The 19,145-nt window shown below is 43.7% G+C and overlaps 1 pseudogene; it reads right to left on the reverse strand.

Annotated features, from left to right (window-relative positions):
• Window positions 1-9,116: 9,116 nt before the first annotated feature.
• Window positions 9,117-12,382, reverse strand: LOC149862615 (olfactory receptor 6B9-like; annotated as a pseudogene).
• Window positions 12,383-19,145: the final 6,763 nt, after the last annotated feature.

The following is a 19,145-nucleotide window of genomic DNA, read 5'->3' on the forward strand; positions in this document are numbered from 1 at the left end:
GATGTGGGTGTGATTTGCCTACAGAACTCCTGGCATCGTGCTAGAGAGGGTGATCATTGCTGCTAAATAACCACAGAGGGGACCTGCTTATCTACTTCTGCCATGGCTCAGAATGACTGACACTTGGAAACTATTGAAGGCATTCTTCAACTACTTGCTCAGAAGCTGCTGGATGACTGTGAAGTGCTTTCTTTTGCACATCTCAGGAAACAGTGGAAAACACTGCGGTGTACATGGAGGCTAAAACTGTGCAAAGCTTCAGGTGCTGATTCAATTTGGAGGAGATTCAGCCTGATTCAGCAGTCAAATCTCCAAACTCAAATTGAATCAGGAGACCAATAAAAAGGACCACATCTATCTGAAGCTCTCCGAATTGATTCAGAAAAATTCAGAGAGTTTCAGAGATTTGGGCAGTCCCTGCTCACCTCCACAGGGAACTGGACCCAGACTCTGTACTGATAATTAGGGAGCTGGAGGAGCGGAGAAGGGACCATGGGTGGACCTCTACCAGGACCCATCCCCTGCCTGCTTTCCCAGCCTTCCTCCCCACCTCATGGCTGCCCCACCTGGCTCCAGCTCCTGGCTCTTAAAAAAAAAGCTCCCACTCACCAGATGCTGCAGCAGCTGTTGGGGCTTCTGGGGATTCATGGCAGAGCTTCTCACACAGCGTGGGGCAGTGGAGGGCAGCAGGGATCGCCCCCCCACCTGGCAGGAACCCTTGAAGTCAGGGCTTTTTTTGTGTTTTTAAAAAGTCAGGAGCTGGGGCTGGGGGCAGCCATGAAGGGGCTGGGGGGCTGGGAGTGCAGGCAGGGGTAGGGGGCTCGTGGCAGTGGGGGGGAATCAGGGGGGCAGGGATTGCCCACTGTCTGGTAGCAGCCAGTGTAGGGGGGATTTTTTTTTTTTTAAAGAGCTGGGAGAGCGGGACGGGGATGGGGGCTCATGGCAGAGCCTCCCATGGGGTAGTGGGAGGAAGTGGGGGACTCTGGAGATTGCACCCCTCCTTGCAGGAGCTGGTGAGGTGAGGGGGGCCAGGTTTTTTTCATTTGTTTTTTTTAAAGAATGGGTAGCTGGGGCTCAGTAAGGCAGCCATTGATGGGGCTGGGAGAGCAGGTGGGGGATGGAGTCTGTCCAATTTGGAGATTCAGCCGATTCAGCAGCAGCCAAATTGCTGAATCAGATTTGGCTAAATTGACTTGGGACAGTAACTCAAAACACTGAATCAAATCAATGTCCCCTGAACTGGCTGAATCCGAATCCAAAGTGAATACTAGCTGCTTCACACAGGCCTACTGGATGCTACTATGTGTAACCTTCTATTAATGTTGGCCTCTGTGCTGCAAAACATTTGAAATACCAACTATGAGATCTTTCCAAAGGTCTGGGCAGAGGTGGCTTTGAAGCTTACAGGCTAGTGTCATGCACCAGAGGGTGAGTCCCTGGAACAGAAAAAAATATCAGTGTGCTATGGGGAGGGATACTCTGGAAAAATTCTTCCAGTGTGCTGAGCTACAGGGCTGGAAGAGTGCACCACTGATTAAACATCAGTCAGTACATGGAACAATCTGTTAACCAAGGCTAAAAGGTAGTGTTTTCATTTGTCATGGGATTGATTGTGCCACAGTGTGTCCTGCAGTCATGGTCAGATCTAGGAATTTGAATATGAGGTGTGGAAGATGCCAGCAGTGCCACAGGAGAGATTACAGAGCAAGCCAGAGCAGCTGCTAAGGGAAGCAGGTAAGAGTTCCCTCACTGTTCTTCACACCCCCTTCCCTCAACTGCTCTTCCCTTCACCAGCAGGAGTTGCCACTGTTGCTGGCTGACCCAGTGGTGACAGAGCCCGAGGGCTGCTCCTCACGCACTTGAGCTGAGGCCCTTGGTAAGCAGCAGTGTGGGTTGCTGCCCCCCTTCCAGCACCTGCTTCTGGACTCTAGGGGTGAGGCAGGGAGCAGAGGCACCAGGTATCCAACTGCTGCTGCTGTTCCAAGGTGATTCCAGGTCCGGGGAAGCCCCAGGACTAGCTTCAGCCAGGGGTTATGGGGAGTGGCTGCATGGGGTAATGGGTCCCTGCTCCCTCCCCATATGCTGCATTTTCCCCCACTTGTCCAGGGTATTCATCTGCAGGAACCTCCCCAAGGTTTTCCCTGGTGTCTGGAAGTAGTCATTGAAAACAGGGGACAGCTGCCATCCCTAACATTGCCTGGCAGTCCACACAGCTTCTCCCCACAGCCTCCATAAGTCCCTGTTCCTGGACTTCTAGTCTGTATTTCCCTGTGGATCTGGTTCCTGGAACCCGATGCCAGTTCATCACTGCTTTTGGACTTTGCCCTGTGGATGGTCCCTCAGATTTGGTCATCTGGCATGTGATCCCCAGATCCTGACCCTGCACTCTGCCCCTGAATTTACCTCTGGACACCCTTCTTTTTCTGCCCCCCTTCATGAGTTCATCTTGGAGAGCCAAGCCTCCGGTTCTAGTCTGTGCTTCAGTCTGAGTGGCAGGAGTGTCAGTAAAGATGGGTGCCTGCAGGGGCAGATCCAGGATTTTACAAGGGGAGTGCATGAGCAGCTACCACTGCTGCCAGCTTGGCTGCGGTCCTGATACCAACCTCCTCACTTACTGCTTTGACTTGAGGCCCTCTTGGCTCCATGTTCTATTTTTTTTTTTTTAATTTGGGGAATTGCTGTGACCCCTCTTAGGCCATATCAAATGAGGAGTCCAAGAAAGAAAACTGCAAAGCTGTTGTGCTTAGTGGCTCTTTGGTTGGATCCTGGAGAAGCAAGATAGAAAAGCAAGAGTTCACTGCTACCCATGGTCTCCTTTCACTGGGCAGAGGTCTTCATTTTTTTTTCTTGTTAGTTTTTTGGGGCTGCCATGACGCCTCTGGCTATATCATGCAAGGAGTTTGAGGAGATGGTTTTATAGCAGAGGTGCTTGGTAGTTCTGTATGCAGATGGCAGACATTTGTGACTTCAACCTTCACACTCAGGGATGATATGAGGAACTTTATTTCTTCAACTCAAACATATTTCAGCTGGGCTCCTGAGCCCAGCTAACCAGTGGCATGGCTTGGGGACCAAACATTTCAGGGCTTATCTTTGCATCCAGAAACCCTTTGGGCTTGCCTGCTTTCTCTTGGCCCAACATCTCTCTTCCAGGCAGCTCAGTGGGCCAGCTCCAAAGACACAGTACCTAGCTCATGAGTTGGTGACTAAAGCACTTTGCTGGAAAGCAGGAGATGTAGTTTCTATTGCCCTCTAGTTGAGGGGAGACTAGAACCCAGATCTTTAGCATTAGTCAGCTAGTATGGTCACCTTCACATAAATACAAGGGGGATGATAAGTGCAGGAGTCCAGAATTCATCATTAATAAGAAGCTGATTTAAACTTGGCCCTTGATTATTTCTGGAGCACCAGACTGTTAACCTGCCAGGATGTTCTAGTTTGTAATAGAAATGAGGCCAGGGAAGGGAATCAATCAGTAGCAAGGTGCAGGGCAGGCTTATGTCCTCATTTCAATTGTTCATATTCCTGGCCCTTCTTGCCCACCTATGATGAAAATGCATGTGCCTTGGTCTAAGATTTACTGTGCCTTGGGGTGAGATGCCATATTCGTCAACACTTGCTAACATAGACTGTGAAGATGGAAAATTTTGTGGTCTAACAAAGACTAGTAGAAAAACGGTTGTATATTTGCCACTTACCCTCTGGCTACAAAGTGTAATTGGTAACTTACCAGGGATGAATGAGAGAAAAATCAGCTGTATTGGCTGCAGTCAAGTTACATCTTATTAATACTATGGTTAATGAGAGGGAATTCAAGACCCTAGACTCCAGTGTGATTTTGTTCCCTGGTTTATACTATAGGAATGTGAGGAGAATCCGATCCATTGATCAGAGCGCTCTTGCTTCTGATTTTCACTACAATGAATGAAAGATGGTTCAAGTAGTTTCAAATGTTACAGTACTCACGTTACAAGGCATAGTTGTTCCCTAAAGTGAAAATGCGTTGACACCCTTACAGCTGAGTGTGATTTGGTGCAAGTGAACAAAAATTATTTCACAACTGTTTGGACCAATTTGCCCTCACTATGCATGAATGTAAACACCGAGAGGTTGCAAGACTGGTAAATTGAAGCTGCACAGCATAAAGGTATATTGATGACTGGTACAGAGGTTTCATCTGGGGACTAGGTGTATTGCCTCCACTTATGCAAACATTTCTCACATGGCTAGGACAATTTCATCACTGCAAACCAGTTAGTATTAAAGATGGTTGGGAGTTTTCCATATTTTTAAGTAGCAAAATTAAGAGGGGGAGGGGATTGTAACTTTGATAATCATGGTAAGAAAATTTTTACTATTGGTATTGTGTTTCACACTGAGGAAATTTAAAACAAAATGCCCCAGTATTTGTTCAAACTAATTTCCGGAGCATGTTTGGTAACCTGAGTTGCCAAAACAGATAGCAAGATATCTCTCCACTCAATCCAGGACCTGGACTGGAAAAGCCTGCACTGTGTGCCAGAAGTCCACGGAAGTTCAATTACCTGTGCAAGCCATTTGTTGTAGAGAAACTCATTGCAAGGTCATTTGAGGTATTTGACCTTGAAGTGTCTTGATGTCAAAGTGTGAATCCCTACTGCTTGAGATGAAGGACTAAGACCTCTCAGCAAAGGGACAATGCTGGTCTCATAACCTTTGTTTGTATGGTCAGTGCATGAGGCCAGAGAAACCACCTTGTGGTAGCTTGTCCTACACATGTACCTGTCTGTCTGAAAACTAAGCAAGGACTCAACCACTTTAATGTGTATGTGTATTTGGAGGGCACACTCATTCATGAGGGGATGTTTGAACAATGGGTGGGGAGATTTATTACCATCTGTTAACACAAACTACTTAAAATAATAATAATAATAATGTCCCAGGTTGGTTATTTATTATTACCTGAGATTGGGCACCCAATACCCAAGGCACCTGAAGCCTACTAATATTTACAGATAAGCTTTGCCTTTGGTTGAGGTTGCTAAAGCTGCTTAATAGATTTGCATCTGATCAATTTTGGAAATCATATACTTAACCTCTCTGGTTTTGTATACACTAGGGCACCAGTGTGTTGCAGCTGAGCACACTTTATCCATGCCCTGTGTACCTGCACCCACAGACACACTCATAGGTGAGGTTACTCATGATGAGCATAACTTTGAGGCCCCTTGCCAGCCCTCCTGGCTAGCAGATTTGGGAACAACCTCTCAGGATGGCTCTGGGCAGCTTCATCAGCATACTTCCAGTCTGAGGATGTGCTCCAAGTAGGTGGGACATGGTTAAGCCATCTTGTCTTGGACATGCCAACACCGTGGTATAAATAAGCCCTCTCTGTTTGAATTCCCACTCAGGAAAAGGAATACAAGAGTGTTAAGGATTTGCATACAGTCCCATATACTTGCAGACAATAATTTGTCCAAAAGTGTCCATAAAAAGATCTAATCTGGCCCCTAGTTTTTAATCATCTAAAACCAAAGCTGGTTAGAGGTACTGTATAAGCAAAACTTCTACAGATTAACTATAAAAATATTATTAGGCAAGTGTACCAAGAGCAAGTGAAGCCAAATATTGAGAGTTTTCAAGAAAGGATACTGTAGCTGTTCCTGAGGATGTTTTGCTTTTAGATGAGGCAGGGGATCCCTAATTGTTTAGTGATCTACAGTCCTATTGAAGGAATAGCTTGTCTTTCCTAATTATGGCAAGATGAAAGTAAATTACATTTGGAAGAAAAGAGGAGTTTAGAGTGGGTCTGGGATGCATTGAAACCAATGGACTAAAGGACAAACTCACTTGTACCCTCTGCAGACCTGTTAGCCAGTAGTAAACTACATTACTGGGCTGTCTGCAGTCTGTAATTTATTTTATGTTTAACTGCTTAAAGCTATAATGGTATTATTCTATTAAGTTATTAAATTTAGCCTGTCCTTTTGAGCTTTCTCTGTCTGTCTCTTTGACCATCAAGAGAAAGAAAGGATGTTGTAACATATCACACACCACAGTTACAGAGCATTTTGTAATTAAAAACAAACCAACAAACAAACCCCGCTCTCACAATGGTCAACCTATACAGAGCAGGGGAGATGAGGGTCCCATCGAGTCCTTGGTCATTTCAATATCAGAAATTTGCTAGAATAAGGTATGCTCAGATGATCCTAGGAAAGAGACAATGCTTGGCACTGCAAAGGAGGGCAAAACCTCAATGCTCCTTGTCAATCACCAACAAACTTCTGGACCCAAGTGTGGTGAGAATGGTTTAGCCTAGAGGAAGAATGACCAGCCAGATGCTGAGTAGGTTTCCAAGTATCAACACCCCCAATCAAACTCTGTCCTGTATCTGTTACTCATGCTCAGTGATTCAGTGGGGGGAGGAAAAGAAACTTTTTTGATTTCATACTCAAGGGAATTCTCTTCCAAGACACACAGCCCTATGCACATGGATAACTATGTACAACTATATAGTCCCTATTAATTCAACACAAGCACTAACAGGCACAACACATACATACACTTTCAATATACCAGCTTACAGGACCCAAGTCTCCTCTCAGCAGCACACATCCCCAATTTACCTCACTGTAACTGGGAGCAGCCTAAAGCAATTAGCTAACTGGTAACAAACCACCTGCCTAAGGGGCTGCAGCTGGCTCAGTTAATCAGTAAATGATGGGAAGCTGATTGGGTAAGACAGAAATAAAGGGGGACAGAAGAGGAAGTGAGTGTTTGCATATGGAGGGAGAGCTTGCTAAAAGAAGACTAGAGGGTGAGATTTAACCCATGATGGGATTGTTTGTTTTGGGTCATTTTATACTTGCAACTGAGCACTGTGGTGCAGATTAACCTGTGGCTTTGAACCTTGTGCTTCTGGGGCCAAGTTAAAGATGTGTTCATTTGGGCTGTCTTGCTTTTGTCTGAGCACTGGACAGCAGATAAACCCAGGGTACTACAGCTTATATGTCTGAACCCTGGGCAGTGGGTTAACCCAGGCATTATAGCCTGTTTCTGAGCCTGGGGAAAGACGTGGTGGGACCAGATTAAAGAATTCAAGGGATGACTTGAGCTGGGCTAGCTGGTAACTTGCTTTATTCTCTCTCTTTGGTATTCCTTTTGAAGCTGACATGCATGAGAGAATGAATGTGATAATGACTAACCAGTCATTGTTTGTGTGGTGTTCTAGTCAGTGAGATGGAGTTCAATTCTCTGCAGATAGTTTCTAGGCTACCTTTATCTCCTTTGGCTTCCTAGGTGACTGCCCTAGGTACTAAGCTACTTGGGGTAAAAGACTGGAGGCCTGCACACATTGCCATGGTATGTAGATGGTGCTAGGCATTCATATATGCTAAGGAATAATTCCTGGTGGTGTGTAAACCTTAGAAATGGTAGCTTAGATGGTTGGGGAAAAAAAATCAGTCAACTGCATGGCTGAAAGAATGTAAAACAAGCTTTTGAATACAAGAATTCTTTGTCCGGTCAGATAAGCAGGGAAGAGCAGAATATCACCCTTCATGACATTTCATTATTGGTGTAAAATGCTGATTTGTTGAAAAGGAAACTTTTCATAGTTACATACCACTGTTAACGAAAAGTTTAATCAGGAAAAGTTTCAAGTCCAGGATGAAATTCCTAGACATGAATATCCTATTTTCCATCTCAGAAATGTCAGAAACCTAATGTTTTAGTTCATTCCCTATAACATAGGGTATGCAGGTTCACACTTTTGTTCTGAAAGCAGCTGAGGAAGTTCTTCAGCCTGTATTTCCCACATCACGTATAACTCCCATAATCTCTCGTTTATTGCTTATTTTGCAGTGATACTATCTTTGTCACTGTTTCCCCTCCCCACCCCGCCACCCTTTTATTTGAATAAAAATAAATCCATGAATAAAAAAAATTGACAGATTTTCCCATCTAGCATAGGGATAACTTTTGAAGTCCCAAAAATGTGGAAGTTCTACTCATACATGTTTTAGAAGTGAAGAAATGCAATTAAATTGGTGTTAGTTATTCACTTATAATACAAGCTTCATATAAAACACTTCCTTCTATGTTTTTAAGTACTTAGACAGCTATTTTCTTTTGTTTTTATACTTTGTCATCACTGGACCAGTCTATTACAGTGATGGGTGTATGGAGGACCCCAGAGAGGGTGAGAGAGTTGCAATAAGACATCAAGTTTTTATTTATATGGAAGAATTATAAACTGCTACATTGAGCAGCAGATAACTACAATAATTACACATATTATAGAAAAATGTTATACAGCTGGATATATTATTATGATTCATAAATAAACTGAAAGATGGGATAGAGTGCGTCTTCAAGAAGTTTGCAAAGGAGACTAATGGCATACTGGGCTGCATTAGCAGGATTATTGCCAGCAGATCAAGGGAAGCTTATTATTTCCCTCTATTTGGTGCTGGTGAGACCACATCTGGAGCGATGTGTTCAGTTTTGGCCCCCTCACCCACTATAGAAATGAAGTGGAGAAATTTGAGAGAGTTCAGTGGAGGGTAATTAAAATAGTTCAGGAGCTGGGGAACCTGATTTCTGAGGACAGGTTGAAGGAACTGTGCTTATTTAGTCTGTAGATGAAGGCTTCTATTAAAATCCCACTCAATCTTTTCAAGTACCCGAAGAGTGGTTTCAAAGTGGATGGAGCTGGACTCTTCTCAGTGGTGGCAGATGACGACAAAGAGCAATGAGCTCAAGCTGCAGCAAGGAAAGTTAAGTTACATATTAGGAAGAGTTTTCTTACTAGGAGGGTAGTAAAGCACTAGCCATGTTCCCCATGGAGGTTATGGAATCTCCATCCTTGGAGGTTGTTAAGACTCAGCTAGACATCTCCTTGGCTGGGACCATCTAGCTGCAGAAGGTCCTGCATTGAGCAGGGGGTTGGAAAAGATGACTCTTGAGGTCCCTTCCAAACCACATTTTCTATGACATTATTATGTTTTCTGGGTTCCTGCACATGAGAGAGAGATGCAAAATGAATTGAGTTGAAAGGAAAAAATATATTTACTTAATGAAAAATGGCTTTAGCATCAGTAACTCACCCATACCTTGCTCTGCTGGGTTTTCCTTCACCTTAATGGCAAGACCCTGCTAAAAAATGTTCCCAGTAGTGCATTCCTGCCTTTCACTGCTCTTCTGAGGGCCTCTTTGACCTCCTTGTTCCTTGGGCAGTATATGATGGGGTTTAGCATTGGGGTCACCACGGTATAGAATACAGACAACAGCTTGCTGAAGTCTGCAGAGTCAAGGGAGGCTGGGCGTGCATACATGAATATCAGGGTACCAAAGAAGACAGACACCACAACCAGGTGGGAGCCACAAGTAGAGAAGGCTTTCTGGTACCCGGTGGCTGAGGGCATCTTCAGAATGGTGACAATGATAAGGGCATAGGAAACCACAACTGGGACAATGGAGTTCATAAGGATACTAGTGGCCACAACAAAGTCAACTGTTTCAGCCTCATGTGGGTCCACACAGGAGCATTTCAATAAAGGTGACGCATAAGATCAGAGGTGGAATATTGACTAGAAAGGCACCTGCCCAAGAGCACAGAGCCAATTGAAGGCAAACCCTATTGTTCATGAGTGTTGGATACTGCAGTGGGTGGCAGATAGCTAAATAGTGATCACATGCCATGATAGCCAAGATAAAGCATTCAGCAGTTGCTAAGGAGAGGAACAAGTACAGCTGGGTGATGCATCCAGTATATGTGATTGACTTGTCATTTCCCAGGAAGACTTTCAGCATCTTGGGGATGGTATGGGTGTACCAGATTTCCAGGAAGGAGAAATTGCTGAGGTAGAAGTACATGGGGGTGTGGAGATGTGAGTCTACACATACTAATATGATGATGAGAATATGTCCAGCCAGGGTCAGGAGATAAATGGTCAGGATAACAAAGAAAAGCAAAAGTTGCAGTTTTTGAAGACGGGGAAAGCTCAGAATGATGCCACTGTCATGTTCTCATTTCCCATTGCTAAATAGCATCTGCTCTGTTATGGACAAGGGAAAACAACAAAAAATATTATGATTAAAATATGACATGAACATTTCAAAAAGGCAGAGGGGAAAAAGAGAGAGAGCATCCCCATTTTAAAATTGAATACACTGGGAAATAGCTATGAAATGATTTGTTAGAGGTCTATATTATGTTAGCAGCACAGAAGAGAACAGATGCCATTGCTACTCCCTATTTTATATATAGACATAATCAAATATGCTCCCCAAAGTTAAAAGGAATCTTTCCTTCATTAGTATTTTTCTGGATGCAACTTGTAAATAAATAAAAACCCCTCCCCACCCACCAAAAGTAATTTAAGGGAATGGTATACTTTTACCCTTTCGTTCATTTTTCAGGAATAGAGATTTTGCTGAAGTATTTTCTGTCTCCAGCTGATGCACTTAAAATAATGAAATCAGCAGGAAGAATATTAACACCAGGAAGCACAGTATGATAAGTGAAAACTCTGAGAGGTTAAAAAACTGTCAGGCCTTCCGTTTAAGCTGAATATCAGAAATAACAAAGGAAGAGGTTTAAAAATTAGCAATGACATTTGAAATCTCAGAATGGGTGGAATATATTGGTTTGTATTTCTCCTAATATTCTTGTGAGCTACTGGTCTCTATAAAACCACTGAATTTTCATCAGATGATCTCCCTTAGGTATCCATTATCTCTGAAACCATTAGAGTTTACAGGGGGAATACACAGCTTCAAGGTGTAGCTTGTAGGTGAGGACAATACTTAACCCATAGTCTAGTGGTTTAAATGCTTGGATGAAGGAGGTGTACAGGTTCAAAACCCCTCTGGGTGAGGGCAGCCTTGGAACTAAGTTTTTTTTCTTCTAAGCAAGCACTGAGTTATTGGGCTAGAAGATGCAATGTTCCTCTGTCGGTGTATTTTCAACAGATACAATTGCAGGGTGATTATTTTTGACCACAAGGAAAATTGGAATCCCAAACTGTTTCCAAGTGTCAGGAACTGCAGTTATGCACGTACATGCTTGTCCTGTAGGCACATGAAGTGAAAGGAGGTTTAGCCCCCAGTTTTTAAAGGACTTCAGCATTCCTAACATGCAGAGGTGACCTAAGTGGACATTGCTGGGACTAGAAGAATTTGCCAGTAACGATTTGTGAGAGAGAACAGTGAAAGATAGCAAGCCTCCCCCAAGACTTTGATCATCTGATGTATTAAGGCACGAAATAGGCATCAAATTTGGATGTTGCTCTTAATTTCTGGAAATCAATACAGAACCAAACAGTCTGGTCAAGTTTTGGGACTAGTACAATGGGGCTACACGAGGCGGACAACTTTTTGGAGGAGGAAACCACTGCCAAGAGGTTCTAGCTTGGCCCACACTATCACTGCAGCAGCTATAGTCACCACCACCTAGAATCAGAGAGGGAAGCAGGGGTGGAAGAGACATCTGCAAGTCACCTAATCCAAACCCTTGCCTGAGGCAGGATCATCTCCATCCTAAACATATATAATATAAACTCTTCAGGCAGCTACCTTGAACCCTGATACAACACAAGACATAATACCTTAACCTGCTATAGATAAAGCAGAGGAACCAAAGTAGCCAATATCTTGCTTGTATAAAAGATTGTTAATATATGCTCAAGAGGTCTCAGGCAGAGGGTCACTTCCCCTGGTAGAGGAAGGCAACTCACTTCCCCCCCACTTTCCTCTCTGCCCACTCCCTCCCCCCTGTGTCCATACCAATCTGACCATGTGGTAAACTTCCTCCCTGACCCTAATATGGTGATGGGTTTCACCCTGAATGGAGGCACAAGACCCTCTACCCAGGTACCCCCAGCTGTAAGGCATAGCAGGAGCATTGGCACACCCCAACTAAAATCCCCAGCCTTCACTCTAGCCAATACCCGATGCCTCTGAGGAAGGCTTAAAAAACCATGACGTATGTAGCAGAAAGGTTGCAGGGAGTAACCAGCAAAGCCCAGAAGCATAGAAAATGCCCATATCGTCCCTGACCAGTAGCTGTCCAGCCACTTCTTGAGCACTTCCACATCTTCCCTAGGCTATCTATTCCACTGCCTCACTCTTCTAACAGTGAAAAAATATTTTGCCACTCCCCTCCTGTGCCCACACTCCACATAAGCAAAGGCCCTACTCTGGAAGTCCCCCTCCCCCCTAACTATAAAAATGCCATAGAAGCCCCTCAGTTTTGTGGGCTGGATAAAATCACTGTTCAGGCCAGATGCAGCCCATGGGCCATAGCATAAGAATTGGTAGTCTACACCATTAGCTGTACATTTCTTTAATGACAACCAGGTTTCACATGTTTTGCAGCTCTTTCTTTACCTTGGTGCATAACCTCTTGGGGATATGGAACTGGATCTTCTGTATGACACTCCTTAGTTTCAAGTGGATGTGGTGCCCACTTAAATGGTGTTTACTTAAATCCTGGATTTCTTTTGAATTATCGGGAATTAAGTACAGCATTCTTTACCTATTAAAGCACAGACTCCTCCTTTGCTGGCTAGTATATAATCTAATGCAAGTCGGTTTTGCAATGTCATTTCCCTTATTTCCTTCATTTCTGTATTTATTTTATCAAAACTATCAGCAGTAGCATTAGAAATCTTTTCCAGAGATGCTGTAACTTTCTTTATCCCAGACATAGCTAACCCTGCGCCATAGCTGGGGAACATTATACCCCAAATTCTTTGATTTTCTGTAATTCCATGAACATTGTGAATTCTCCCTTTAGGTAAATGAGATCTCATAGTAAAAGCAGGATATGATGCGGAGACATAGCACGTTCCTCTCCAACCAGAGGGAAGATTTTTATAGGCCTTATCTCCACATACAAAATGGTGACCAGCTAATGCAGTATATCCACCTCTATTACAGCGTGGGGACATTATCCATTGTGAATAATAGCCTGAAAATTGACCTGCAGGGGAGTAGTTAGATATCCAGGAATTATTAGAAAACCAAGTACCATTTATTTTAAATTCTACCTCACACTTACTGACTCCTACTGCAACACGAGATCCATTACAGGTCCAACAGAACTTTCCAGGGGTGGCATAAGCTAATCGTACGTATTCAGACCGGTTGCAACTTACATTCTGCCAGGTTTCGTTCCCATGAAAATTTGAATAGTAAGGGGCTAACATCTGAGTTGCATTCAAGGGTACCGGTATCATGGGTATTCCTCCAGTAGAATAGATAGGGACATGACTACATATCCAACAACGAGAGACATTTAAAGCTATTCCAGTTTGATTAACTAAAGACAAGAACACATTTTCATGAAGCGATCTTCTTTGTCGGTGCAGAAATGTAGTTTGGTTTACAGAGTTTCTTATAACTGATGAGTCGGGTTCATATAAGATGGCCCAAAAAGAAATACTGAGAACTATCCAAATCACGACTAACCAACTCCACCTCGGGAACCAGGAACTAGGTAGAGGCCTTTTTCCTGTCCCGAAGGGCATAGTGGTGTCATTGGGGCACATACTCTTCGCTCTGTAGTGGCAAATCCTCTTCGCCAGTAGGCGCTTGGCTCACTACTGGTCTTGAGCTCTCCTGCTGGCAGGCGCTAGGCTCACTACCAGTCTGTGGAGGCTGATTACAAGATTGATATGGAGGAGACTCTAGGTCTAATGGGGCTGATGTTTTCTTGCTGTGTGAAGCATGGATCCATGTCTGGAGGCCTTGACACTTTATTGCAGTGTTGGTGGTCAGGAGTACCTGGAATGGGCCTTTCCAGCGAGGTTCCAGCGATGACTTTTGTTGATGGACTTTTACATGGACCCAGTCTCCAGGCAGGATAGACTGGCACGGCTCACCTTGTTCTTTGGGGAGAGCTGCCTGTACCTGTGAATGAAAAGCCTTAACACACTTCATTAGTGCTTTACAATAGTCTAGAATGGTATCATCAAGTGAATGTATATCGCAAAAGTGGGAAGCAACAGGTGGCGAGGCAGGGAGCCTCATGGGTCTTCCCATTAGAATTTCATGTGGGCCAAGCCCAGTCTTTTGGTTAGCAGTAGATCTCATACTCATAAGGGCTATGGGAAGTGCATCTGGGCATTTTAGGTGAGTCTCAGCACAAATTTTGGCCAGTTTATTTTTCAGAATGCCATTTTGGCGTTCTACTAGACCCAAGGCCTGCGGATGGTATGGGCAATGAAAGTTCTGTTGGATCTGCAGGACTTTGCAGACTTCTTTCATTATCTGTCCAGTAAAATGAGTTCCTCTATCAGAGTTTAGGGATAAAGGAATACCAAACCTTGGAATAAAGTCTCTGAGCAACTTTTTTGCTTACAGTTATCGTGTCAGCTTTTGCACATGGGTAGGCTTCTACCCATCCAGAAAACATATATACAGTAACAAGAACATATTCATAAGAACAACATTTCTACATTTGAATAAAATCTAATTGTAAATGTACAAACGTGGGGGATGTGCTGCCTTCTTTGTTTTTACAGGCTTTAAGGAGGTAGATGCCAAGAGCAAATCATCAACATATTGCACAAGCACAGAATTTTCTTAAAATATTATATCATATAGATCTTTTTCAGAATTTGAGAAAAAAGAGAAGGGGATTCAGTATAGCCCTGGGGCAATCACGTCCAGGTATACTGAAGTCCTTGATAGGTAAATGCAAAGAGAAACTGGCTATCAGGGTGTATAGGGGTAGAAAAAATGCAGAAGACAAGTTAACAAGCATTAGGAAGATAGTAGCTGGATTTGGTACAACAGGAAAAGTTGGTAAAACTGCAGAATTTACCGTACGAAGGTCTTGTACAAAGCAATAGGTATTCTTTCCAGGTTTTTACAGGAAGAATAGGCGTATTACAAGGGCTCCTAGTTGGGACAATGATACCTTGCTTTAAAAGGGCAGTTATAACAGAGCGTATCCCTTCTTCAGCTTCTGGACGTAAAGGGTATTGAGCAACTTTGGGTAAAGGCTTAGCTGGGTTTAATCTAATTTTTACAGGCTGGGCAGTATGGATTTGTCCTACTACATTAGCATGCTGGGACCAGAGAAATGGAGTGACAGCTTTTATGATTTCTTCTTGCAACACAGAAAGGTCAGGGAACTCAGGTTCAGGAGGTGAGCTAGCTAAAGCGGCAAGGGACATCTAGATAAACACTGTTGGGAGAACAATAGATAGTACAGCTGAGTTTACAAAGCAAATCTCTGCCTAACAAATTAACAGGAGAACAAGGACTAAGGAGAAAGGCATGTTGATCAGAAACAGGACCAAGAGAAACATGTAATGGTTGGGAAACAGGATGAGGAACTATTTGATTTGAAATTCCCACAGCATTTACAACAGCAGAGGAGAGGGGAGTTGTGGAAAATTCTTCAGCTTGAAGAGTAGAGCAGCTTGCACCAGTGTCTACTAAACATTTTGTAGAGATGCCATTTATCACTCAGGAAACAAGGGGATCATCTTGATTAAGTGGGAGAAGCGGGGCTGTGATGATGTTACTATTCCTCAGGCTGGCCTCACAGGAGGCTCCCTGATTTGGGACAGAGAATTGAGTGAGAGGAGGTGGTGGAGGTTTAAACGTCATCCCTGGCTGGCCAGGCTGGTGAGGACATTGAGCCTTCCAGCGTCCTGGTTGGCCACAATAATGACAACTGTCGTTATTTTGGGACTGAAATCCTCCTCGTCCCATCCCATGACCACGTCCCCTGCCTCTGAACTATCCTCGATGGAAACTTCGGCTTCTGCCCCTGCCTAAAGTCTGTAGTTGCAATGACATTAACTTAGTTTCCATGGATTCCTTTTTCTTTTCCTGGCAGGTTGTACAATGATTTGCAATGGTGACTAGTTCTGCAAGTGGCTTAGTCTGCCAGCCTACAGAAACTGTGCACAACTGTTCCTGGACTTTAGAAAGAAGTCTGTGGACAAAAGCGGAAGCAACTGCTTCTGGGGCAGTTTCAGCTGCATTTTCAATACCAGAATGTCTTTCAAATACTAGTTTCAAGCTGTCCATGTAGTCTGCTGGGGATTCTCCTTTATTTTGTTTACAGTTATGTATTTTTGGCCCAGTCAGTTTTCCTGGGGCAAATTTTAAGCACAGCTTCAAGGAGGCATCTTCGGACATCTGCTAAGTGATCTCCAATTCCGGGGTCTTGAGTAGGCCAAGTAGCCTGTGCGATGAGGCAGTTGCGGACCTCAGAGGGCAGAACACTGCTCGTTAATTGGTTTAAATCTGCCCATGTTGGATCATAACAATGCATTACAGTTTCCAATTCATATTTAAATTTTATAAGACTCTTCTCTGAAAATTTTTAACAAGGTTTAGGAGATCTCCTGGGGACCAGCGGACAGGGACTGAGATTGTAGTTTCCCCATTTGGACCTTGCCCTGGAAGTTGGCGTAAAGGCATAAGCTGAGCCACCTTAGATTTTAAAGACCATATTGGGTACCAGACCTTAAACAAGAGAAGGGAGTTGAGATTTCAGGAGACGGACACCATGTCTTCGGTGGACGTGGGCATGCCCCCGGGGTCAAGTGACAGTTGTTGAGTGATAGTTCCCTGGTGAGGTGGGCTAATCCTGCCAGAAGAGTCTATTTGGTTACTTTGGACTTCTTTGAGTTCAGATTGTGCCTGGAACTGATATGGGGGTGGCACATTAAGAAAATCAGTTATATCTTCTGCAGATTCATTCTCAGTTATTTGTGGATAAAGTTGTTTTGGTGCTGATGGTACTATTGATGGTGGTCCCCCTTTTGGTGCACCTTTCTGTTTAATTCCTTTATCTGAGATTTCAGTTTCTCTTGGGAGTCTTAAAGACTCTGAACTTGATTTTTTCCCCCCCTATTTTATTTATTTATTTTATTTTATTTTGACATCTTTTGGAACCTTCTTTATATTAAACAAAAAATGTGTTCCACTGAGTCTGTGGTATATTACTACCTCTTAACTCAAGGTCTCTGCAGAGATGAACAATTTTACTTAAATCAAATGTTCCCCCCAGGGGAAACTGCTGGCTAAAATCATCTCTGGTATACCAATTCCATTTGTCTAGAAACTTACAACTTTTATGGCCATAGTGTGTGTACATGTACAATGCTGGAGTCCCTTTTGGCAGAGCTGGTATGTCTTTTAGACTCTCTGCTCCCCATATCTTTAAATTCAATTCACACAGGTCTTTCATACAGGAATGGCTTATTCAGGGTGTCCAGTCAGGTTGTGAGATTTGCTAGTGGCACAGAGATGCTGTGGCTAATGTCCAAAGACAAGACTCCACTGCAATAACGGCACACAATGCAGTTACTCACGGTTAGACACGGCTCATTTATGAAGGTGGGGAAAGGGTAAACCTGTCCACTGGGTCACGAGGTTCCAGTTGGGCCCCCTTGCATTCAAAACTGCCCTTCTGGACAGCCTTGGGGTGGCTGAACCCAACCTTAGTCTCAGACCTGGTCAGTGGCTCATATTTCTCAATTCATACTCCCAATTTACACAAGGGAATTTCTGTGTTGAGGCACGAGGTTCAAGAGTATTTCTTTAGTCTCAGCCTTGATCAACACTTATCGTGGAAAAACATTCACACTCTAAGAGTTTCCACCTTGCACCCTTGCTTTCAAAGAGCACACAGAACAAATCTGGTGTCTTCGGGGCGGCTGCACAAGGTTTCTACTTCTGGCCTCAGAAAGACCTCACAGTTCTTTACAGAACTTAACTCAATTCATACAGGGAAATACTTTCACTGACAACAGCAACACAGAGCCTTGACTCTTAGCCTTGACTCTTTCTACTCACAGTTAATACTGACACAGTAGGTTTGACAGTTCTGGCAGCAAACATTCGGATAGAGTGAGCCTCAAGTAGCGAATCAGGAAGACACAGACGGCCTCTCACTGAAAAGCCCCAGTAGAGATTTCAAAAGGTCTCTTACCTTCTTTGGCACCAGGGCTTCAGTGCAGAGATGTCTGTGTCCCAACCAATCACTCCGGGCGTCTCTATCCAAGTCATGGCACCAAATTGTGGAAGAAATCAAACTTTGTGTTGTGGTTGAATCAGAACTGACAGAGCCAGCTTTTCTTTATTTAGGGCTATACTGTGATCACAGGGAAAATTCCATACAGCAAGGGGACTCACCCACTTGTCTGTTTCAAAGGATTTCTCAGACTCTCTAAGGTTACAAACGTATTTATACTTAAGACAGAGAAAGAGATAAAAAGTACACCTTGGAGAAACAAAACAAAAGTAAATTACACAGAACTTAGAAAGTTTACTTAAACAAACTATCTATGCATAGGGCAAGATATCAAGATAACCCAAGGAATGCGGGTTCCTTATCTCAGAACATTTGAATTAAGCAGTATCAGCACGTCTGGTCTTTGTCTGTTTTTCTAGTCAAGTAAGCCAATTACTTCTACAATGGGTTGTCCCCAGAATCGACACAAACACATCCAAAACACTTCATTGGTTGCTTAGTTTCCTCTTGTGCTGGAGATAGATTATCCAGTAGGGTGACCCCTGAGTCTTGTCCACTGCTAGCCTTTTGGGGATGTGGTCCCAGCTCTGGCAGTGTTTCCTGGCTGTAGCACACTTCACTGGCCTTTCACATCTTCAGCAAATTCACATGGTAAATCTGGGCTCTGCAATTTCCTAATCAGGCAAATATCACAGTCAACTTTCCCCCTCTATCTCAGCATCTCATTGGAACTTTGCCATTTGCTTATCAACATGCTCTCAGGTGAGAGAATTTTACTGTTATTCCCATCTGCCTCAGTGATTTAACAGTGAAGAAGTTTGTTTTCCAGGTAGCCATTCTGAGCCTACTTTACTCCACCTTCAAGCCACCAGTCTGCACTCTGCTGCAAGAGGGAAAAAGTGTTTCCCATGCTCTTTATGACAGCCCTTCAGATATTTGAAGACTACTGTCGTGTCTCCTCTTAATTGCCTTTTCTTCAAACCAAACACACACATTTCTTTCAAACTGCACTCATATGGCTTATTTCAAGCCCTTTATCATTTTTGTTGCCCACATCTGGGCCCTCTGTAACTTCTCCATGGCCTTTGTAAAAATGCAGAGCCCCAAACTCAACACAATACTTTAGATAAGGCCTAACCAATGGTGTGTAGAGAGGGAC

The sequence above is a fragment of the Crocodylus siamensis genome, chromosome 6, assembly GCF_052110815.1.
Source record: "Crocodylus siamensis isolate JL-2025a chromosome 6, ASM5211081v1, whole genome shotgun sequence".
Taxonomy (NCBI): domain Eukaryota; kingdom Metazoa; phylum Chordata; order Crocodylia; family Crocodylidae; genus Crocodylus; species Crocodylus siamensis.